Source organism: Miscanthus floridulus, chromosome 6 (genome assembly GCF_019320115.1).
Source record: "Miscanthus floridulus cultivar M001 chromosome 6, ASM1932011v1, whole genome shotgun sequence".
NCBI classification, from domain to species: domain Eukaryota; kingdom Viridiplantae; phylum Streptophyta; class Magnoliopsida; order Poales; family Poaceae; genus Miscanthus; species Miscanthus floridulus.
In genome coordinates, this window is record NC_089585.1 from 24,715,159 (window position 1) to 24,741,099 (window position 25,941).

General features: G+C 46.1%; 1 pseudogene; it reads left to right on the plus strand.

Moving 5' to 3' along the window:
• Nucleotides 1-392: 392 nt before the first annotated feature.
• Nucleotides 393-25,941, plus strand: LOC136457884 (tRNA(His) guanylyltransferase 1-like; annotated as a pseudogene).

Consider the following 25,941-nt stretch of genomic DNA (forward strand, 5'->3'; position numbering starts at 1 on the left):
AAAGAAGGCCACGACAGGGAGTAATTGGAAATCAGCATTTATTTTTTCTATAGAGAAGCCAGGCAGGCTCCGTATTAGACTACGCAGGCCCGGAAAAAACACGTTCGGAGCGTCGGTCGTGGGGAGACCATTTCCGATCAACAACCCACCCGCTGCCAGCCCTAACGCAGACGGTTGAAGGATGAAGGATCTCCCCACCGTGCCACCACCAGGATCCGGCTTTGCCTGGCTGCCGTCGGTTTCCACTGCCCGCTCGCCCACACAACGAAGTCCAAAAAAAAAAGAAAAAAAAACCCAACACCTTGGTCCCAGCCACCGTCACGGACTCACCGCTCCGCCCCCACGCCCAGTCGTTGCGCGCGGTCGAAGCTCGTATCGCTCGTTCCTCTTCGGCACAAGTTCGTGTTTCAGTCAGGCACTACTCAGGCACCGGCGGCGGTACCCTCCACTCCTCCGGCGGCCTCGGTCGGTCGGTGCCTTCTCTGCTACTCTCCCATCCGAAGCGTAGCTCTAGGAACAAGGCGCGTCAAGTTGTGTGCATCGGGAGAGGGATTGATGGCCAACAGCGAGTATGAGTACGTGAAGAGGGAGTTCGAGTTTGATCGCTGCCTCCCGCCCTCAAACTGGATCGTTGTCCGCGTCGATGGCTGCCACTTCCACAGGTACCGTGCACCTCTCAAATATCAATGCCTCCTTTTTCTGTATCAATAGTTTCGTTGGGGAACAAGCTTCTACTGTGTTGTTGGTTGGATGGTCTCTATTGCTTAACTGCTAATTTTAGTTTCTCTTTCGTAGGTTCTCGAAAATTCACGCCTTCGAGAAACCGAACGATGAGAACGCTCTAAGATTGATGAATGCTTGTGCTACTGCTGTTCTTGAGAAATTCCCTGACATATGCTTATGGTGTTAGTGATGAGTACAGGTATGCTATCTGACATCCTCCCATATAACTTCTATTGTGAAATCTAGTTTATATGCAGTAGCAGTACAGTATACCACTGTAAAAGAATCTCTTATATGAACTTCTTGGCGATCATCGTTTATTTTCTATAGATAAATGCATTGCATTATTGATTTATTTGGCCAAAGTGCTCAATACGTAATTCATTAAAGAGTTGTATTGGTACACTGCAAGTACTGAATGCATGTGTCACTACCGGAAACAGCAGATTTGTCGAGTGCAAAAATGTTTGCCGAGTGCATTCTATCGGGCATTCGGCAAACAAGCTCTTTGCAGAGTGCTGCAAAAAACACACTCGGCAAAATAATGGCACTCGGTAAACAAACTCTTTGCCGAGTGCTGAAAAAAAAACACTCGGCAAAACAGAGACAAAGAAATAAGTTTGTCGAGTGTCCGTTAATGGCACTCGACAAAGAAATAAGTTTATCGAGTATTTTTTCCAGTACTCGGCAAAGAAATAAGTTCACCGAGGGTTTTTTTGCACTCGGCAAATAAATAAGATTTTTCTCTTCTAACCTTGAAACTTTTTCTACTCTCTACATACAACATGTGCTACTCCATGTTAAGATTTGGTATATTTCTAGATCTGTTTGCTATATTTAATTAATTTATTGTATTTCAAGGATTTTTTTTCTGTATAAGTCAAATTTGAAGTGCAAGTGATTCAAATAATAGAATAAAATGAATAGAAAAATGACATTCATGTTATTGAGTCCAGTGTGAGGCCTTACCCGGGAAATGAAAAGAAATCTTGAACATCTTGTTCAGGAAACATGACCACAAACGTGTGGTCGAATGGTGTCGGTGTTTCGTACAAGCACCGGCAAGTAAATTTATAGTAATGCGCGTTAGGTCCGGATGGTACGCTAAAGGACATAAGGTTTATACTGATTCGGGCCGAATGTCCCTGCGTCCAATCTGTTGCTGCTCGTGTTATTAGCACCGAAAAATAGTTCGTAGTAGGGGGTACAAACGATCGAGAGAGGGACTGGTTCCAAGTCTCTGATGGAAGGGTCGAAAGGATGCCAAGAGCTTGGTAGCAGCTTGACTGTGTGTGTTGTGTGTTGTGCTGTCAAAAGTCGGTCCTTTTATTGGAGGAGGCACATCCCCTTTTATAGATGAAGGGGACGGCTTTACAAGTGAGAGGTCTGGGGTGTGTACGCTACCTAGCCTTGTTGTTCACGTCTACCAAGCCTTGTTGTCCATTATGGTGGGTGCGAGAGGATGATAAGCGCCTACAATACTGTCGATGCCACTGTAGAATGTCAGGATGGCTCAGAGTACTGCCCCACGCAGGGTATGGACTCTGGTATAGTGGTTTTGACTTATGAGCCTTGCCCAGTCTTGCTCCGCATGCCTTTTGGTGCCCATAAGTCCCTGTTGGAGGGACGCGGGTCGGGGTCCAAAGTATCGCTGTGGGCAACGTCTTCTGATCGGAGAGGGCGTCCGGAGGCTGAAGCGTGTGCTCTGATCTGGTGAACCTGAGGGGTCGGGAAGCGGGCGCCGCTCCCTTAGGACCATAACGTGGTGATGGCATATCCTTCATTTGTGGAGGTCGCGAATCCTTTTCTGGAGCGTAGTGGTTGTCGTATGTCTATGTTGGGTTCCGTGTCCGAGGGCCGAAGGCGGCGCCTACAACTCTATAGGGCGAAGAGCACGTGCCCGCAACACTATCCATACCCTACTATGCCTGGAAGGGTCTAAAGCACCCATCTCGTCGTTCCCTAGTAGTACTTTTCCTGCCAGAGCACAGGGTATGGTCCTTGAAGCCGCGGTTGACCCGAACGTCTTGTCCTACCCTGTACCTATCATCATGAGAGAACGGGAAGAGGTTGTCAGGCGAGACAAAACCAGCCCTTGGACATCGAGTGAGGTGAGGTTCATCCTCAGACATCGGGCGAGGCGTAGTCCAGTCCTTATCCCTCGGGCGAGACCGAGCCCATCCTTTGGGGGTCAGGCGAGGCAGAGCAAATTCCTAAGCTCTCAGGCGAGGCGGAGCTGGCCCTTATCCCTTGGGTGAGACCAAGCCTAGCCCTCGGGGATCAGGCGAGGCAGAGTCTATCCCTAAGCCCTCGAGTGAGGCGGAGATGGCCCAAAGGCGTTGGGCGAGGCGGAACCAAACTCCCGTCATTCGGGCAAGAAATGCTGCGGCGCCCTTGTCCGTCCAGAAGTTTTTAACGTTCGATGGTTATTGGTTCCAACTCCTGGGGTACTCTGGTGCTTGGCCCTCGACAAATGGTTTTTAAATTCTAAAAAAAGCAAACGAAGTGTGAAAATCATGAGATTTATCAAGATCTCATGATATCATACGTGTGGTCGAATGGTTTTTTGTACCTATGGTAAAAAATTGAGAAGGTTTTGCACAATCTGTCATGTACGATGTTTACAAACCGAAGTATCTCACAAGAAGAATCGTAGCGTTGAGAAGGATTTGGTAAGATTTAGAGTCAAAGTGACGATCGAATTGGGGTTTGACTTTAAAACTTTTTGTATAGGCAATAGAGAACATAGATTGATTCATGTGTAATTTTGATAATTTTTTGGATCTATTTGATAATTTTAATTTATTAAGTGCAATTATAGAATTTTAATTGATATAAATTAAATTTGAGCTGTAACTGCATGAAATAATAGAATAATATTCGTAGAAAAAACAAATATATATTGTTGAGTGAATTTGACAAGGTATTTTCAAAGTACATCAGAATAATTTTAGAAAAACACGTTATGGAAAAGGAGAAGAAAAATAAAAAAAATTGCCGAGTGCCCCTGACGTGGCACTCGGCAAAGTTGGTATTTGCCGAGTGTCAGACATGCGACACTCGGCAAACCCCTCATAACCACCCCGGCCGGCCTCACACACACGCGCACACACACAGACACACGCACACATAGCTAGCCGCACCCCGCCGCCGCCGCTTGCCCCCGCAGCCGCCGTTGGTCCCGCACGCGCCCCTCGCTGGCCCCCGGTGCCCTCCTCCTGCTGGCACCCTCCCTCGACAGCCAGTGCCCTCCCTCGGCTGCCACGCCCTTGCCCCGGCAACCCTCGCTGGTCCCGCACGCTCCCCTCGCCGGCCCCCAACTCCCTCCCCCGGTCGGCGCCCTCCCCCGGCGGCCCACGCCCTCCCCCGGCTGTCACGCCCTGGCCCTGGCGGCCGCTGCCGATCCCGCGTGCCCCCCTCGCCGACCCCCGGTGCCCTCCCCCGGCCGGCGCCCTACCCTGGCTGCCACACCCTCGCCCCAGCGGCCGCCGCCGGTCCCGCGTGTGCCCCTCGCCGGCCCACGACGCCCTCCCTCGGCCGGCGCCGGCGCCCTAGCGGCCACCCCCAGCGGCTAGCGCCCTCCCCTAGTCCCCACGCGCCGCCGCCGCCGTTTCGGCGCCCGTCGCCTCCCGTCGGCCGAAGGTACTATAAATACCAGACCGCCTCATCTGAACAAAAGGTAGAATAATTAGCTAGTGATCAACTTGGATGGCAATGAAATCTGAATAAAAAATGGAATAAGGGATGAATGCTTAGACGCTAATTGTATTAACTCCTCTTGAAAGACACTATGCCATTTGCTTAACAAAAAGAGAGTAGAAGACCACGACAGATGAAATTATTAGTGTGTATGTGGTTGTTGGCCATCGTGTCATTGGTTTGGTGTGTACGTGGTTGTCGGCCATCGTGCCATTGGTTTGTTGCAGGTTTTGGTTACCTCACCGTGTAGGGGGGGTGCTGCCAAAATTTACAATTGACACTATTATGTTCGTTTGGTGTAGGAGAGACTATTGCAAAGATCATTCTCCACCGTCCTCGACTCATCACTTTGCAGGATAGCAAGGTGAGGCATCATACACCCCTCTTTCCATGTGATGTTCGTATATCACGTAACCTAGCTAGGCATCTCCCATTCGAAAGAGACACGGTTGGAAATATGCAGATCTTTGCATATCTATAACCGTATCTATTTCAAATTATCCACATTTTTTGGATAGCCCGAGGATGTGTAGATGAGGTTAGTTTCCATACTCTACTCTGATCCGAGATGGAGTTTTGGCGGCATCTCCCTGTTGTTCTTCGGATACACAATCTCCCTGCCAGGACGTGTATTTGGAGAACAACGGGGAGGTGCTGGCAACAATATGTCTCGGATAGAAGTAGAGCATGGAAACTAACCCCATCTACACATTCTTGGGTGGGATTAGGACCTATCTTCACCTATTAGACCGCCATATAGGAACCTATAGATGCAATTGATTTTTATATTACTTGCTGATATGTTGAGGATGGATGACCGTAGGTGCCTCCATGGTGGTGCGCCTACGATCTACAGTGCTAGGCTCGGATGGTGGACAGATGGTGCGACCCGCATGGGAGGAGAATCACAACGCTTGCCGGGAGCGATGTTTGCTAATGCCTGGTGCACCACACCATCAAGACAACCTCAACCTCTCAGAATACACGGCTAGATGGGTACGTGAATTCATTTCTTTATTCTAACGCTCAATTCTGTATAATTTCTAATCATATTGCTTTTTTTGTAGTCGGCGTCACATGGTGGCGAGCCTTGCTCCTAGTTCATGGCATATGCTTTGGTCCACAAGGGCAAGATGACGGCCGATGTCGCCTACAACCCGGTGAAAAGGTCGAGATGGCAGACTAGAGGGGGGGGTGAATAGTCCTTTCTAAATTTAATCACGCTGGCTAACCGAAACAAATATGGAATTAAAACAATCGGTCTAACCAAGACTACACCCCTCTAACGAAGTTCACAAGCACCTTATAAAGATTCTAATTAGGCAACAAAGGTGCTGGGGTAACTAGAGCTCACCTATCCAATTCTAGGAGCAAGGTCACACAAACCTATGCCACTAGTATTTTGCACACCGGGGAGCTCCTACACAATTCTAGTAAGCAAAAGCACAAAGCTCCTAAGCTCACTAGCAATGCTCAATAACAAGGCAACCAATGCCAAATTGGAGAGCGCAAATACTTAGCTACATAAACTAAGCAATGTGACTAACAAGTTTACACAAACCAAATTAGTCACGCAAGGGAGCTACTTCTAAGCTCACAAGCAAGAAGGTAACTAGCGAGCTACACAAGCTAACTAATTATAAGAGCAACTACACAAGCACAATGTATATGAAAGTAATTACAAGCTTGTGTAAGGGGATTGTAAACCAACGGGAAGAACAAAGTTGACACGGTGATTTTTCTCCTCGAGGTTCACGTGCTTGCCAACATGCTATGTCCCCATTGAGACAAGTTCCAAGGTTGTCGCTAGTCCTCTTGCTAGTGGTGACCCACAAGTCACACTCTCCCACATGGAGTGCTTACCACAAGCTCTAGGACTTGACCTGGTCGGACCACTTGTCGCCCTTCGCGTCTCGCTCTACTAGAGTTGCTCTTCGTGGCTCCCATGGGGCGAGCACAATGCCCCTCACAAAGCTCTTCTCTGGAGCACCGCACAAGCTTCTTATAGGTTTTGACAGAGACCACCACCAAGCCATCTAGGAGGTGGCAACCTCCAAGAGTAACAAGCACCACCGGCTTGCAACTTGATCACCTAGTGCCACTCGATGCAACCTCACGATGCAATCGCACTAGAATCGCTCTCTCACACAATCGGATTATCACTATCAAGTATATGTGAGATGGAGGGCTCCTAAGCACTCTCAAGCATGTATACAAAGTCCCCCAAGGTGCTCTCACTCAGCCATGGCCAAGACCCCCTTCTATTTATAGCCCCATAGGCTAAAATAGCAGTTATCCTTTTACTAGGCAGATTTTGGGACGACCGGACGCGTAGATTGTGTGCACCAAACGGGTCCAGTGTGGCCACCGGACATGTCTAGTCACTGCGTCTGGTCACTGCTTGACCAACACGTGTCTCATTTAAACGAAGTAACCAATGCCACCCAACGGCCCTCTCTGACACGCTCTGACACGACACATTGGACGCACTATTACAAAACGACCAGACGTGGGAGACGCAGCGTCCGGTCGAGTCCAAAGAGCTCCCAGAGCCACTCTAGGCCGACCGGACGCGTCCGATCACACCAGACCAGACACTCCCAGTGTTCGATCAATTATTGTGCTAAAAACCTGAGACATGCTGGTTCACACCGGACGCGTCCGGTGCGTTCGGTCGCTCTCTGCAATCCTGTTTTGGGCCATATCACTTTGACCTAACGTTGAATAGTAACTCGTCAGCCTCCGGTCACTCCACTGAGCCAGAGTCCGGTCACCTCGGCAACTCTGCCCATGCCTTGCCAGAATACCAGACGTGTCCAATTTCGATATTGGACGCGTCCGATCACATCGGGAACGCCGCCTGAGTCAGATATCGGACATGTTCGGTACTCATATCGAACGCGTCCGATCACCCCGTGACCAACGTATTCAACTCCTTTTCTTTACCAACTTCTTCTCCTTTGCAAATGTGCCAACACCACCAAGTGTACAACACCTTATGCACGTGTGTTAGCTTTTCACAAACATTTTTCAAGGAGTTAACCACTCAACTTGCAGCGCCACTCGATCCTAGCAACGATACAATGTTAGATCACTCGAGTGGCACTAGATGACCGATATGCAAACAAGTTTGTCTCTCTTGATAGTACGGCCATCTATCCTAAATCTGGTCAAACACTTCTCTACACAACCTATGACCGATGAAATGAAATGCCCTAGGTTATACCTTTGCCTTGCGCATTCCATTCCAACTCCTCCATTGTTGATGCAACACATGCACCAACCAATCACCAAATGATATGATCCACTTCATATCATCACATGACCGTATTGGTTCGTCGATCTTGACTTCACTTACTTTTCACCGTTGCCTTTGTCCATCGGCGCCAAGTCTTGCTCAAGCTTCACCGACACGCGGTCCATCGCTCCACAGCCTCTGACTTGTCCTTCATGCTTGCAACTGGTCAAGCCAAGTCTTGTCTTGATCTTATCCACCTTAGTCACATGACTCAATGTCATGTCTCATATGCAATGAGCTCCTACATCATCACATGTGTGAGCTTTGCAATATCTTCGAGCCATTTCCACCTTCATGACATATGTTGCCCACACACATGTACCTATGGACTAATTACCTATGTATCTCACATAAACACAATTAGTCCACCTAGGTTGTCACTCAATTACCAAAACCACACAAGGACCTTTCAATCTTCTTCTTTTTGGTAATTGATGACAACTCTACAAAGATATGGAAATTAAGCTCTTTTGAATTCATGTTGCTTGCCCAAGCAATTTTACCATGTGTAAATGATTTTGGACAAGTACCACAAACCCCAAATAGTAGTATTAGCTCCCCCTACATATGTGCTAGAGAGTTTGGTTTGAAGCTCACACATATGCATAGATTGGAATTATGGGAGTATAATTACTACCTAATGATGCTAAGGTGTATAGAATAAACCTTTAAAGTGTGATACCAATCGGAGTTGCACTTTTAATACCATCCATAGCACCATAGTCAGCTAGATATCACTTAGAAATCAAAGCACTAGATACCTCATGAGATCAACATTAAATGCAAGGTGCTAGCATTACTTGAAAAGCATACCAAGTGTCTAGTTATCATCCTATGCATGCTAGTTTTCATTTCATCAATCAAATTCTACAACTAGCATACACCACACAAGCATGCATATTGAATTTAAAAACTTATGCAATGCAAGCAAGCACGTGACTATGCACATATCAAATGCAATCAATCAAAAGTTCATGAGCTTGCTCCCCCTACTTGTGTGTTTCTCTTGTCCAAGAATTTTGATCCATCTCTTTTCTTCAATGTTACTCCCTCTTTGTCCATGTCCATGTCCAACCTCTACTTCTTTGTCTCAATCTCTCCAAAAGCTTTCATATCTTTCATATCTTTGTACAACCTCTCCCCCTTTGTCATCAATTTTCATAAAAGGTGTGCGTCTTATTGATGCAAAGATTTGCATTTAGGGTAGATGGTTGAGGCTTGAATCTTGCATTTTTTATGGACATCACTTGATTGTTGGAATGACACCACTTGTAGCCCTTAGATACCACACAAAGGATCTTTGTCCTTGATACCAATTTGTGGGACACCTCCCCCTATGTCATATCATGGGTCATCCATTTGCTAAACTTGAACTCTTGGAAGTGAGGGATGCATTCTTCATTTTGATGATCACTTAAGGTTGAGGATCACTTGTGGAACCATCGTCTTGCATGATTGATACCACGTGTAAATGTGATACCACTTGAAAGAATTTTCTAGTATAGAACCACTTGTTGGATTTATCAATAAAAAACATTTCTTAAACTTTTGTTATCTTCATGAGTACAACTTATAGGATATCACTTGTTAGTTGATCTAGACATCACTTGTGAATTCTTAATGAAATACTTGAGTCTAGATACCGCTTGAAACAAACAAACTAGATATCTATTTGAATTGTTGTCTTGTGCTTGTACTCTTATCACTATCATGAGCTTCTATGGTTGACTTGAACTAAATTTATTTACCTAAGCTTCCAAGTCCGGTTTGAACCCTCTCTAAGCTTCTTCACACTCATTTAGAGGTTATCTTATCGAGGTTGTACTTATCACTTGTTAGCAATCCAAATTAAATCAAGTACTTGGGTTCACTAGCTCATGAACAAATTCATATACTAACCACTAGATCAACTAATCATTCAAGCAATAGTGGTAGGCTATGAATTTAAACACTTCATTTGTTATACATGATCCTATGAAGCATGTACTATATGCACTAATTGCATACTAGTAAGGGATGAGATGATCATGCACATTACAATGATACCTTTGCTATGTTGGAGTAGAGGATAGTCATATAGATTCTAATTCATTACTCCAATAGCAATATGAAGTCCAATTATAAGCTTGGTGAAGACCAATCATGAATAATGAAATCTATTCTTCACCCATATGATTTGAGAACCACTAATATGATCAAGTGCACTATCTTGTTGTGGTTAGCTTGCTTTATCTTTTGATCAATGCTTGCATGAGAGAACTATTTTGAATACCACTTGAATTGACATAACTAGCTCTCTTTTGGGTGTTGCTTTCTTTTCTTGATCAACCCTTTTGATTGCTTCAACTAAGCATCTCAAATGTTCCTTGGATCACCACTTCCATGTTAGCCTTCCAAGCACCACACTTGGTTTACCTACACATGGATGGCAAGCCCTTTACTATGGAGAAGTGACATCTCTCCAAGAACCATTCTTGACACTCACTTGAAATAACTTCATTGATTGATCCAAGTGATGGACTTAACTTGATGAGTAACCTTGATTCCTTCTTTAAGTCCTTTTCTTTCTACTTATTTAAGTCTTTTTCTTTCTACCAAATGATCTCCAATCATCACTTAAACTTAAACTTCATCTTCATCTTAAGTTTGATCTTGATCTTCCAATTTGAGTACCGAATGTGTGCAAAGTACACTCCACAGTCAAATGCCCATGTACTCTTTTCTTATCATGCTTCTAGATAATATCAAAAACAAACTTAGGTACCTCAACCACTTATAAATATGCTTCCAACTTGAGGACCTTTCAATCAAAGTGACTCCAAATAAATTCAATAATTGTCACTTTTCTGGTAGATTCTGTACTCTTAAAAGAAAAATGCATATCTCCCAAAGTACAAATCCAAATACCACGAAATTTGGTGGAGATGTGATTCACTAAGTTATCTAGTAGCTGTAAAAATTGGAACTTCATTTGACTTCTAGATTGCTACCAGATTTTAATTCTTCCACCACTGCTATATGCTAAAAACTGCTGCATTATAGCTGACAAGATCCACTAAAAAACCAAAGAATCTCTTATCCAACTTTTATGAAATTTCTACAGCATCTTATACCATAAGTCTAGAGCATGTACACCAATTTTTTATGCCAATCCAATAAGTTTTGATCACTCAAACATGGCTAAGATCACAGCTCACCCAGATTTTTAATATAGGACATATTTCAATCACTTGAGCTATACTTCATCAAATGTGAATCAAACTTGGAATCAACTTGTTTGAATACTTTCGCAAGACATAAATCTATTCAATTCACTTACTAAATGTCATCTTATGAACTTATCCAACACAAATCAATCCAAACTTGATTACTAAGCTATTTATCCATTCAAACATCTCATAGCAAGCAACATTGCATATTTATCCAATTCAATCAACTTATATGTACCCAAATAAAATGATCAACAAATGATATAATTTGGTTAACTTAATGATCATCCAACTAGCAAGCTTCAACTCAAATAATTTTGCAAGCCATCAAATAATCCAATAAATCACCACAACTTGAATATGACACTTGTATGTTGATAGTACTTGGACTTCACTCAATTTTCACTTGGCATTGGGTTTGGATGTGCACTCGGCTTCATATCTTGACTCAATATATAATGATCAATATGAAATCAATTGAATCAAGTTTCTAATGACGATGGTACCTACAATCAATCATCCACTTTTTGATGGTACCCAAACAAGTTTGGGTCCTCTCAAGTTAGGAGCAACATACTTAGGCAAAGCCTTAGTATGAGTAGTGGGATGTTTTGCAATAGAAACCATAGAGGTACCATTACCATCCTTCCTAAGTATAGAATCATCATTAATTGAAATAGTCTTGGAATTGTTACCTAGGGAACATGAATGTGCCATATGTCCCCTTTCCCGGCATGAGTAGCACTTTCTTTTTGATTGAGCCTTCTCTTCCTTGCTCATGTGGTGCTTCCCATTGCCTTGCCTCTCATGGATTGCTTGAACCTTCTTCTCAAGCTTGGTAGGACACTTAGAGACAAAGTGTCCCGTATTTCCACACTTGAAGCACTTGATGTGAGCATAATATTTCTTCTCATCTTCATTCTTGCTCATCATCTTGGCATCTTGAGTTTGTATTGGATGCCTTGCCTTTCCACCCCTTCTTGTTTTCTTCTTCGTCGTCATCAAGTCACCACCATCTTCATGGTAGATCTTGACTTGCTCTTAGGGTGTCTTCTCTTGCTCAATTTGTTGCTTTGGTTGAGGCTTCACTTGTTGCTCCACCAATTGCTTGGTCGGGCACATTGAGGTAAGATGACCCCAAGTGCAGCACTTGAAGCACTTCACATGCTTGAGCCTCTCTTCTTCTTTTATCTTCTTGAGCTTCTCAATGTTAGGGCAACTATTTGCAAGATGTCCCGCTTCATGACACCGGTAACACATGGTATGAGAGAGCTTTCTTTGTTGTAGCTTCTTCATCTTTCTTTCTCTCTTTTTTCGCCCTTTGTCATCTTCTTCTTGAAGCCAAGGCCACACTTGTCACCATAGTTTCTTTGAGTCTTCAACATGTACTCAAAGGTGACTTTTGAGTTATAGCACCTCTCTAACTTGTTCTTCAATTTCTTCACTTTATTTTTGAGCTCGTTGTTCTCCTTCAAAAGGTTAGTTTCACAAGACATAGAAGTAGAACAAGCATCTATATGTGAAGAGCATGGCATATCTAATAAATCATTACAAGAGGTGGATACATGCTTTTTCCCTACATCACAAGAGTTAGTCACATGTTGCAATTGATCACTTGACTCATGTGATGAGCTCTCATTATTTTTAAGTTTCTTTGAAAACACTTTAATGTGAGAAGCATGTTGTTCTAATAATTCTTCATAAGATGCAAGTAGTGTCTCATTAGTCAACTTTAGCTCACCATATGAAGATTTAAGAACATCAAGTAATTTCTTATGTTCTTCACATGAGTTCTTTAGAAATGAGTTTTTATTTTCCAATTTCAATGTTTTAGCTCTCTCATTTTCTAAAGACATGGTTATGCTAGCAAGTCTACTAACAAGCTCATCATATGAATCAACATGATCAACCACATTAGCATTTGATACCTTGGTGTCATCTTGTGACATGAAACAATGTGGTGTAGTGGAAGGGCTTGTAGTTGCATTGCAATCATGGCTCGAGCATGAACCATCATCACCATCAAGTGTGCATGGGGTAGGATCATCATGTACATCACTTGAGGCATCACCATCAATCTTGTCAAGTGATCTTGTGGAAGAAAGATCGTCATCATCACTTGACCATGAGGTGGAGCAATCTTCCACAATCACCAAATTGTGGTCATGCTCAACACGCTCATGTGCCTCCTCCTTGGGATCATCCTCCTTCTTGAATTTGCCATCATCCCACGTGGAGGAATCACCGAAGGTGTGCTTGATTGATTCCCATATCTCACGAGCGGTTCCCACATAATTTATCATTTTCATTAAATCAAAGCTCAAAGCATCCATTAGATAACAACAAGCATGTGCATCAAGTTCATAGAGAACTCTTTGAGCTTTGGTGAGATTTCTATGGTCCAAGACATGAGTGAGACCACTAGTGACAATCCACTAAAACTTAGGTCCCTTTGCACGAAAATAATCAAGCATGTGATTTTTCTAAAATGCAAAGTTTGTGCCATAAAAAATGTGTGTCTCACAAACATCTAGCCCACTAGACGCCATCCTCTCAGGTCGGTGAAGACCACAAATGAGAGACCTCACTCTGATACCAATTGAAAGGTCGAGATGGCGGACTAGAGGAGGGTGAATAGTCCTTTCTAAATTTAATCGCTCTGACTAACTGAAACAAATGCAGAATTAAAACAATCGGTCTAGCCGAGACTACACCCCTCTAACGAAGTTCCACACCTTATAAAGATCCTAATTAGGCAACAAAGCTGCTGGGGTAGCTAGAGCTCACCTATCCAATTCTAGGAGCAAGGTCACACAAACCTATGCCAATAGTATTTTGCACACCGGGGAGCTCCTACACAATTCTAGTAAGCAAAAGCACAGAGCTCCTAAGCTCACTAGCAATGCTCAATAACAAGGCAACCAATGCCAAATTAGAGAGCGCAAATACTTAGCTACACAAACTAATCAATGTGACTAACAAGGTTACACAAACCAAATTAGCCACGCAAGAGAGCTACTTTTATGCTACACAAGCAAGAAGGTAACTAGCGAGCTACACAAGCTAACTAATTACAAGAGCAACTACACAAGCACAATGTATATGAAAGTGATTACAAGCTTGTGTAAGGGGATTGCAAACCAACGGCAAGAGTAAAGTTAACACGGTGATTTTCTCCCGAGGTTCATGTGCTTGCCAACATGCTACGTCCCCGTTGAGACAAGCTCCAAGGTTGCCACTGGTCCTCTTGCTAGTGGTGACCCACAAGTCACACTCTTCCACATGGAGTGCTTACCACAAGATCTAGCACTTGTCGCCCTTCGCGTCTCGCTCTACTAGAGTTGCTCTTCGTGGCTCCCGCGGGACGAGCACAATGCCCCTCATAAAGCTCTTCTCCAGAGCACCGCACAAGCTTCTTGCGGGCTTCGACGGAGACCACCACCAAGCTATCTAGGAGGTAGCAACCTCCAAGAGTAACAAGCACCACTGGCTTGCAACTTGATCTAGTGCCGCTCGATACAACCTCACGATGCAATCGCACTAGAATCGCTCTCTCACACAATTGGATGATCACTATCACACATATATGAGATGGAGTGCTCCTAAGCACTCTCAAGCATAGACACAAAGTCCCCTAAGGTGCTCTCACTCAGCCATGGCTGAGACCCTCTTCTATTTATAGCCCCACAGGCTAAAATAGCCATTACCCCTTTACTGGGCAGATTTTGGGACGACCAGACGCGCAGGTCACTGTGTCTGGTCACTGCTTGATCGCCACGTGCCCCATTCAAATGAAGTAACCGTTGCCGCCCAACAGCCCTCTCTGACACGCTCCGACACAACGCATTGGACGCATTGTTAGAAAATGATCGGACGAGGGAGACACAGCGTTCGGTCAAGTCCAGAGAGCTCCCAAAGCCACTCTGGGCCGACCAGACGCGTCCGATCACACCGAATCGGACGCTCCCAGCGTCCAATCAATTATTGCGCTGAAAACCCGAGATTGCTGGTTCACACGGGATGTGTCTGGTGTTGCGACCAGACGCATCCAGTCACTCTCTGCAATCCTGCTTCGGGCTATATCACTTTGACCTGACGTTGAACAGTAACTCATCAGCGTCCGGTCACTCCACTGAGCTAGAGTCCGGTCACCTCGGCAACTCTACCCATGCCTGGCTAGAATACCAGACGCGTCCAATATCAATATCGGACGCGTCCGGTCATGTCGGGAACGTCGCCTGAGTTAGATACCGGACGCATCCGGTACTCATATCGGACATGTCCGGTCACCCCGTGACCTGCGCGTTCAACTCCTTTTCTTCACCAACTTCTCCTTTGTAAATGTGCCAACACCACCAATTGTACAACACCTTGTGCACATGTGTTAGCTTTTCACAAACATTTTTCAAGGAGTTAACCACTCAACTTGCCGCGCCACTCGATCCTAGCAACGATGCAAAGTTAGGTCACTCGAGTGGCACTAGATGACCGATATGCAAACAAGTTTGCCCCCCTTGATAGTACAGTCATCTATCCTAAACCCGATCAAGCACTTCTCTACACAACCTATGACCGGTGAAATGAAATATCCTAGGTTATACCTTTGCCTTGCGCATTCCATTCCAACTCCTCCATTGTTGATGCAACACATGCACCAACTAATCACCAAATGATATGATCCACTTCATATCATCATGTGACCTTATTGGTTCATCGATCTTGACTTCACTTGCTTTTCACCGTTGCCTTCGTCCATCGGCGCCAAGTCTTGCTCAAGCTTCACCATCACACGGTCCATCGCTCCAAAGCCTCTGACTTGTCCTTCACGCTTGCAACTGGTCAAGCCAAGTCTTGTCTTGATCTTATCCACCTTAGTCACATGACTCAATGTCATGTCTCATATGCAATGAGCTCCTACATCATCACATGTGTGAGCTTTGCAACATCTTCGAGCCATTTCCACCTTCATGGCATATGTTGCTCACACACATGTACCTATGGACTAATTACATATGTATCGCACATAAACAGAATTAGTCCACCTAGGTTGTCACTCAATTACCAAAACTACACAAGGACCTTTCACCCGGAGGACCTGCCCTCAGCGTACAGCAATGAGTCCATCCACAACCACCTCGATGGATACACATCAATGGCAAGGACGGTCCATGGCCTAGAGTACGATCCGAGCGCCCATGACCTTGATGGAGAAGTGGTCATGAGGGTAGGAGGAGGCAAGAAGCATGGCCGGTTCTGGATTGGCGATGGCACAATCGACACGGTCAGTACTCCCACTCTCTCCTAGATTCAAGCACGGAGCACGAGTTCCAGCCCGGCGATACGCCCACGGCCGGACTCTACACGATTCCAGATGAACGCACTCTAGGTTATTTCTGTTTTATTCATCGTTCATTGATTTTTACATACTTTTGCATTGCATTGTAATATTATGATGAAATATTGTAGGCTCAGCTGGAACAAGAAACGAGGCGCTGGGAGGAGCTAGAGACGAAGATGGAGGCAGAGCGGCAGAGGATGGAGGCAGAGCAGCTGTAGATGTTTGAATATATGAGATGTGTTTATGCTACAATCGGTCAACCTCCACCACCGATGCCAGTCCCTCCTCCTCAACCTGCTCCAAATACTGTTTCGGGCACTGTGAGTCACTTCACAACCTTATAATCATAGTTTCTAGTTTATGCATAATCAATCTTTTCTCCTTTGTGAAGTGTGTATGTTTATAGTTTCTAATTTCTAGTTTATTTCTAGTTTGTAGTTAACCTTGTAATCACTGTTTCGTTCTCAATCACTGTAACTTAGCTACTTTTAGTTTCCGCAGAATTAATCACTTTTTCTAGTTGCTAGTTTATTTCTAATACTTGTATGTTTCGTTCTCAATCACTGTTAATGATTTATCTCCTCTCCTTTGTGCAGAATCAATCTGTGGCATCGAATGAGCCTTATGACCGACAGTGGTCACATTGGTCACCGTGGTCATAGTTTATTTGCATTCCTGATGAGCCTGGAGAGCGACTAAGAACTATGTACTTGTGATTCTGAAGTTTATTTGCATCTGTGATGTGGTCGATATATCTATATGAACTGCCTGTGATGCCTATTGTGAACTATCTGTGATGGATGTGATGTTTATTTGAATATGGTACGTGGCTATGACCGAACCAAATAAACTGATTATATGTGGCAGCTTTACCGAGTGTTACACTCGGCAAAAGGGCTATTTGCCGAGTGCCATGCAAAATACACTCGGCAAAGCGGACACGTGGCAAAAATCTGTGCATTCTGGGGCTAAAATGGCTTCTTTGCTGAGTGTCTTGTGACACTCGGCAAAGAAGGCATGTTTGCCGAGTCAGCGCCTGGACACTCGGCGAAGAGACCAAAAGCTAGGTCTAGAATGGCCAATCTTTGCCGAGTGACCGGGATGTGACACTCGGTAAACATGGATTATTTGCCAAGTGTCTGGGCTGGGACACTCGGCAAACATGGATTTTTGCCGAGTGTCATGGCTGGGGCACTCGGCAAACAATATTATGTTTGCCGAGTGCTAAGGCTGTTAGACACTCGGCAAACACGCCGTGACCATCTCCGTGCCGTCACATTACTTTTTTTTGCCGAGCATTGGTTTCAGCACTCGGCAACGTCTTTGCCGAGTGTCCGATAAAAAACACTCGGCAAATAAACTTTTGCCATCACCGTATACGCCGTGTACTATTTGCCGAGTGTAACACTCGGTAAAATCTTTGCCGAGTGATTTTTGGGCTTCGCCGTGTGCCTTGGACACACGGCAAAGATCCGGTTTAGTGTGTGTGTGGGGGGGGGGGTGTTAGGAAACAGATGCATAGATAAAATAAAAAATGAACTTTCTAACAAATAATGCATTGATGTCTGCTCTATTATTATAAATTTCTTATATTCTTGTTTACCCTGCAGTTTCATTTTCAGAGAGGAAACAGAGTTCTATCACCGACGAGAAAGGTAACTCATTCAGTTTCACTTTTTCACTGATATTGGGAATGCTCATCTATGTGCCTTTTGTTTCTGAACTATGAGCAAATGTTCATGGCATCATGATATTGACATCTCTACCAATAACTTCAGCAAAATTCTCTCTTTATGTGTTTCCTACTTCACTTCTGTGTGCGTAATGAAGTGGAAAGACTTCTTTCCTAATAAAGAGCTGAAGGAGCCACCATATTTTGATGCTCGGGCTGTATGTTACCCAAATTTGAAGACTATTCGTGATTATTTGGCTTGGAGACAAGTGGACTGTAAGCTACTGCAACTGCAGCGTGTTTGCCCTGAAGTCCTACAAGAAAACAGCACCATTCCACCAAAGTTGTACAAGCCATGAAGCTTCGTTAACGTAAAAAGAAAAGAGTGATCTATGTATGCATAATAATTGAACAATAATTTGATTAGTTGACTGAATGCATATTCTTTGCTGGTGCCTTTAGGCCATATAAATAATCAGTACAATACCTGCTTCTGGATGTTGGTGAAGTCTGGAAAAAGTGAACAAGAGGATCAGCTAGCTTGAAGGTAGTATTACTTTTCTTGAGTTGATGACCTTTTTGTCGCAATTGTATAAGTGTTTTAATTCAAGTTGTATTCTTCTAGGGAACATTTGCAAAGGACAAGAATGACCTGCTTGCTCAACAATTCCAAATAAACTATGATGATGAACCGGCTATGTTCCGCAAAGGATCTAGTGTTTACCGAGAGAAGGTGATGCTACAAATGTACTGTGCAAAATAACGTTTTTCTTATAATGTACTGTGCATAACTGTAGGTAGAAACAACAGTGAAGATTGGTGACTGGGGATCCCATAAAAAGACCAAGATTGAAAGTTACAGTGGCACATATTGATATCATAGGGCCTGAGTTTTGGGAAAATCATCGAGACATTCTTCGAGAAGGTCGGTTTGAATTGTTCATCTATCCTTTCAACTACAGATCAAGCTACGACTACGAGGGTATATATATCATTAACTTAATTGTTGTGTTTGGGGACAGGAAAATTTACCCATGAGTTTGTAAAGAAGTTTGGCATCAACCGCATGCTTCCACCTTGTAATTGGATCGTTGTTCGCATCCATGCTTGCCAATTTGATCAGTAATGATCCCTCTTCTTTTTATATATCAAAAGCATGCTGGTTCTCTTTAGCATTAACTTGATTGCCTCATTAACTGGGTTGCTTCATCCCCCACCCCACCCCCTTCTCAGATTCTCAACAATTCATTCATTTGACAAGCCAAATGATGAGACTGCACTAAGGCTGATGAATAAATCTGCATCTTTGATGATGGAGCAATACGCTGACATTGTCTTTGGATATGGTTTTAGCAATGAGTATAGGTATATTATACTTCTTCAAATAACTGTCCATGGAGCTCATGGAGTTAAAGAACTGATAAAAACTACTGTAAGAAATCAAAATATACGTTTTGAATGGTAAAGTTTCATCTCATGAACAGAAGTGATCTGAATAAATATAGCCTTGGCATGAGAAGATTAATGAAAAGTGTAAGTAAAGCATACAATATCTGGAAATATTAACATATATTTAAACAAACATTCCTTGCGGATGATCATTATTTATTGCCATCCATTGCAGATAACCATTCTTTGTTGTTACTGTTGCAGTTTTGTGTTCCACGAGAAGACTGAACTATATCAGAGACAGGAAAGGTAGTTATCATCGTTATGCATCTGTGCTGTATTTGTACTACAAGGGCTAACTGCTTTGGTTTGAAATGATGCCAACTTCTTTTGCAGCCTAATCTTTTAATCATGTTCTTCCTATTTCACTTCTCTTTACATGACGAAATGGAAAGAGTTCTTCCCCTACACAAAATTAATGCAGACACTGTTGGCCCACAGGATCACCGGCTCAGGTGAGGGAACCACTCACCAGTCTTGCCGAGCACCCGCTAATGTTGCCGACACCCACTAGCCGTGCTGACCACGAACAAGCGTTGTCCCCACACACTATGGCTACAGCTTAAAGAAGAAGAGAAAACAGAGCATACACACACAGTACAAGACACCAGCGTTGGCCGAAGTCCTGTCTGGGAGATAGCAAATCTGAACTCTCTTTACTGAGTTGCCATGGTAGTCTATTTATACAACTCTATCCATCTAGTCCCAGTACAGCTGCCCTGCTGCAACAGTGACTAGATAACATATAGGGCTGACTCTGCGCCGGCCTCTGCATGTGGCTATAGTGCTGCAGGTGAGCCGTGCGGCGCCTGCACCTGCAGCGGCTACAGTATCACAACAGGGGGACTTTTTGACGCCGCCTTCCCTTGCTGTGTTCACACAAGGAAAGCAGTAGATTATTCTAACAATTCTTCCCCTAATCCTACTGCTATCCCTTGTACCCCCTCCATGTCGATCATCTCCTTCAGCTCCGGGAGTCGAAGACGTCCGAGCGGCTTGGTGAGGACGTCCACGAGTTGCCGACCAGTTTCGATGAACTCGATGATGATCTGCCCACCATCGACACAGTCCCTGAGGAAGTGGAACTTCACGTCAATGTATTTGCTCCGGTCGTGCAGAACCGGATTCTTCGCGAGGGCGATAGCGGGCTGGTTGTCCACTATCAGTGCTGGTGGGTGAGCTTCCACGTCGGTCAGCTCGCCTAGCAGCCGGCGCAGCCACACAACTTGGCACACCGCTGTGGCCGCCACTACATACTCTGCCTCGCACGTAGATAGCACCACCACCTTCTGTTTCAGCGACAGCCATGAAATTGGAGCCGACCCGAGGAAGACAAGCACACCAGAGGTGCTCCGTCATCCGTCGATGTCCCCCGCCATGTCTGCATCGCTGAACACGGTGAGCTGCAGCCTACTCCCGCCGGTCTTTAGAAAGATGATCCCATGATCTATCATCCCCTTGACGTAGCATAGTAGCCGCTTCACCGTAGCCCAGTGATCCTCTCTGGGATCCTCCATGAAGCGACTGACGTAGCCCACGGTGAACGCAATGTCCGGTCTCGTGTGGGCTAGGTAGCGTAGACCGCCGATGATGCTCCGGTAGAGTGTTGCATCCACATTCGCCGCGGTGCTGGCCTTCGTCAGCTTCAGCCGCTCCTCCATCGGAGTCACGCATGGCTTGCACAGCCATGCCGCTCCTCTCCAACAGCTTGGAGGTATACGCACTCTGACTGAGCGTGAGTTCCTCCTTCCCCTGTCTCACCTCGATGTCGAGGTAGTAGGAGAGTGCGTCGAGATTGCTCATTCGAAAATGAGCTGACATCTCACGCTTGAAGCCGTTGATGTCCTCCGTGCATGCGCTAGTGACAATTAAGTCATCCACATACACGCCGACGACGAGCTCCTCCTTCCCCCGTCGTCGCGTGTAGAGCGCACGCTCGGTTGCGCACCGTTGAAACCCAAGCTCGCCCAGCGTGGCGTCAAGCTTGGCGTTCCATGCTCGTGGGGTCTGCCACAGTCCGTAGAGCACCTTACATAGTCGAAGCACCTTGTGCTCCTCTCCCTTGATGGCAAAACTTGGAGGTTGCCTGACGAAGACCATCTTCGCCAGCTCGCCATTGAGAAAGGCCGATTTAACGTCCAAGTGATGGACGCGCCAGTCCTTTGTTGCTGCCAATGCTAGTAGCAAACGGATAGACTCCACGCACACTACTGGCGCAAAGACCTCCTCAAAGTATATGCCCTCACGCTGAACAAAGCCTAGGCGACGAGGCGTGCCTTGCGCTTGATAATGGCGCCAAGCTCATCCCGCTTGACCTTGTACACCCACTTCAGGCTGACCGGACGGCATCCTAGAGGTGGATCGACGAGCTACCATGTCTTATTTTCCTCGATCGCCTTCATCTCCTCTAGCATCGCCCATCGCTAGTTTTCGTCCCACTCGGCTAGCGCGAACATGGATGGTTCCTCTACACTGACGAGCAGCAGCTCTACGTCATTGAGCAGCCGACTAGCTAGTCCTGAGGGTCCTGTGCCACCGACGATGTCGTCCAGTGTGTGGAACCACACCTCCTCACCTTCGTGGAAGGCATCCACGAACTCAGTGATGTCACTTGGAGGTGAGGCGAACTCCATTAGCATCGATGGAGTTCCCTGTTCTGCCGGAGTGCTCGGCATAGCACCTTGAGTGCTCGGTACCCTGGTTGCAGTGCTCGGCACTACTTCTAGACAGCTCGTCATAACTCCTACAGTGTTTGGCCATACTATAGGAGTGCCCAGCCTCAGTCTTGGAGTGGTCGGCACCACTACAAGACCTCTTGGCTCCGCCACAGGAGTGCTCGACACCCGTCCTAGAGTGGCCGCCACCACTGCAAAACCTCCCGGCACCACTCCTGGCATGCTCAGCATCCCTCCAGGAGTGCTCGGCACTCCTCCCTGAGTGCTCGGCATCCCTCTCGAAGTGCTCGGCACAGCCCCAAGAGTGCTTAGCTCTACCGTTGGAGTGCTTGGCACTCCTCCTGAAGTGCTCGCCACCTCTTTCGCAGCGTCTCCACCACTGTGGATGACCAGGTGCTCGATGATGAAGGTGCTGATGAAGCCGCCAGCTTCCCCCATGCTCGGACTGCTCTAGTCCCAAGCTACCTTCTCGTTGAACACGACGTCGCGTGAGACAAGCACCTTGTCTCCACGTGGGTCATAGAGCCAGTATGCCTTGGTACCCTTTGCGTAGCCCAGAAACACCATCGGTGTGCTCCTATCCTCCAACTTGGTGAGGTTCGACTTCGTCTTCCTAACATGCCTGATGCAGCCGAATGTCCAGAGGAAGGACATGCACGGCTTGCGCCCATACCAAGCTTCGAATGGTGTCTTGCCCATCAGGGCCTTGGTCGAAGCGCGGTTGAGGATGAACACCGCCGTAGTCACCGCCTCACCCCAGAACCTTGTTGGCATGCCTTTGGCCCCTTCATCATGGATCGGGCTATGCCGACCACCATCTATTTCTGCCTCTCCACCACGCCATTCTATTGTGACGAGTACAGCATGGTGTGGTATCGCATCACACCCTGATCCGCGCAGTACACAGTGAACTCCATCGAAGTAAATTCGCCGCCATGATCAGTCCTCAGCACGCGAAGCTTCTTGCTACTCTCAGCCTCCACGCGCATCTTGAACTTCTTGATCGCCACCGCCGCTTCATCCTTGCTCATCAGGAGTTGCAGCCACATGTAGCGACTGCAATCATCCACGAGCAGGTGGAAGTACCACCAACCACCGTTTGTAGCAGGCGTGATCGGCCCGCAGAGGTCGCCGTGGATGAGCTCGAGAGCATCCTTCGCGCGATACTTGGCCACCTTTGAGAATGGTAGCCTCCTCTGCTTCTCGGCCAGGCAGCTATCACACAGCTCGCCTCCGTGCTTGATGTGGGGTAGCCCTTGGACCATCTTCTCTAGCCAACCAAGCACGTCGAAGCTAAGATGTCCAAACTGGGCATGCCACATCCATGGTTCCTCGGAGTGCCTTGCCGCTAGGCACACTAGCTGCTCTACCTTTAGGTTGAGTAGGTACAACCGGTTCAGGGACCTCTTCACCTTAGCAAGAAGTCGCTGCTCCTAGTCCCTAATCCTAAGGACTTTGTCCTTGATCAGTACCTCGCTACCACACTTATCCAACTGACCAATGATGATGATGCTAGAATGTAGCTGCGGGATGTAATATACATCCATTAGCGTGCGGTGCTCTCCGTTCTAGCACCTAAAGATGATGGTGTTGCGTCCTTGGATTGCCACCCGTGAGCCTTCACCAAACTTCACCGTACCAATAACATCGTCTAGAGCTCGAAGAAGGATGCCTTGGAGCCCATCATGTGGTTGTTGGCACTAGAGTCCAGATACCACCGCTGCTCTTGGTCGGCGCCCACACGTCTGAGGTGGACTTGGGCACGTGGTTCATTGAGGTTGACGGTCTTTAGGGCCTTCCTAGGTCCATCATCGGCTTGCGCTAAGATGAGTCTGAGCCCTCTTTTCCTGCTTGCGGTTTGGGCACTTCCGTGCCCAATGGCCCATCTTCCCACAGCGCCGATAGGCGTTGGGGTCAACCTACTTCTTCTCTGAAGAAGCCCTGCCATGGCGGTTGTCATCGCCACTGCGGCTGGAGGAGGCTGCCTTCCTAGAGTTCCTCCGAGCAGCCCACTCCTCTTCCGTCAACAGTAGTTTGTCATTGTCCTTTGTTGCTGTTGCCTACTCCAGGCGCTCGTCCACCGCCCGCAGATGGCCTGTCACATCCTCAATGGTGAGGGTGGATAAGTCCAGCATCGTATCTATGAAGAGAGCGATCTGGATGTACTTTGCTGGCACAGAGTTGAGGTACTTAGAGACCGCCTCCTCTTCATCGATGGTGATGACATGGCTCTTTAGCTTGCTGATGAGCATTTGCAGGTGGAGGGAGAAGTTCTCCACTATTTCACCATCCTTGAACTTGAGGTTAGCGTACTCCTACTTCAGAAGCTAGGTTGTTGCCTTCTTTGTGCAGTCGGAACCGATGTGCATCGCCGCAATAGCCTCCCACGCCTCCTTAGCAGAGCTCTTCGCCTCCAACGACTCCCTATACTACACCGGTACAGTAGCGAGGATAGCCTCCAATGCTGACATGTCATTTTCCTCATTTTTGGTGCCCTTGTCAATAGCATTCTAGAGCCATCGGGCTCTATGCTTGACCTTCATGGTCACCAACCACTCTCCATAGTTGGTGCGAGTCAGTGTCGGCCAACTGGTGTCGCTGACCTCCCGCACCGTACGAACAACAACGTCTGGTCATGGCTGGGTAGCCACAGTAGTGCCACTGCTGTCGCCCATCTCCAAACCATCCATCATCGCCAGTAGTTAGTTTGGCGACAACGCTTGTATGGCTCTTATACCACTTGTTGGCCCATAGGATCACTGTCTCAGGTGAGTGAACCACTCACCAGTCTTGCCGAGCACCCACTAGCCGTGTCGACCATGAACAAGCATTGTCCGTCCCCACACACTATGGCTAGAGCTTGAAGAAGAAGGGAGAATAGAGCATACACACACAGTACAAGACACTAGCGTTGGCCGAAGCCCTATCTGGGAGATGGCAAATCTGAACTCTCTTTACTGAGTTGCCATGGTAGTCTATTGATACAACTCTATCCATCTAGTCCTAGTACAGCTACCCTGCTGCAACAGTGACTAGATAACATATAGGGTTGACTCTACGCCGGCCTCTATATGTGGCTACAGTGCTGTAGGTGAGCCGTGCGGTGCCTGCACCTGCAGCGGCTACAGTATGACAGCAGGGGGCCTTTTCGGCACCGCCTTCCCTTGCTGTGTTCACACAAGGAAAGCAGTAGATTATTCTAACAGACACCACGCTTTGAGGCAGAAGCTCTATGTTATCCAAAATTAAAGATCGTATGTGAATACTTGTCATCGAGGCAAACAGAGTGTAAGTTATATACACCTGAATTTATTTGTTCTTTTAATTTAGTCTGAATGAACTAGGTTTCAGTGCTTGTATAGCTATATGCTGTTTATGTCTATGTCCATTAATTTTTTTAAGATATCCTACTGCAAGAGCTTTGCTACTCCATCAGTTCAAGAAACCACAAGAACAAAATAGCTTGGTTCATTTATATCCATTAATTTTCAGGTCATGCTGGTAACCAATACAATACATGCTTTTGGGTGCTAGTGAAATCTGGAAAAAGTGAAAAGGAAGCCCATGAGATAGTGAAGGTCTTCTTTCAAAATTAATACTTTTATTTAAACTATTTTTCCCTTGATCTTCCATGCTTCCATACTTGTCTCATTGCCTTCATTTTCTAATTGCTTTAGTTTTGTCTATAGGGAACAATAGCTAAAGATAAAAACGCCCATTGCTAATGTCTACAGGCAGAAGAACTTCCGGGGCTGAGGGCAGCCACAATGACACACCAAGAGAGCGGTGGGATGTGAAAGTGGACCACGTTGACCTGGGACCTGGGTTGTGGGTTCTGGCAGAAGCACCCTTGGATAATGATCGATTGCACTCGGTAG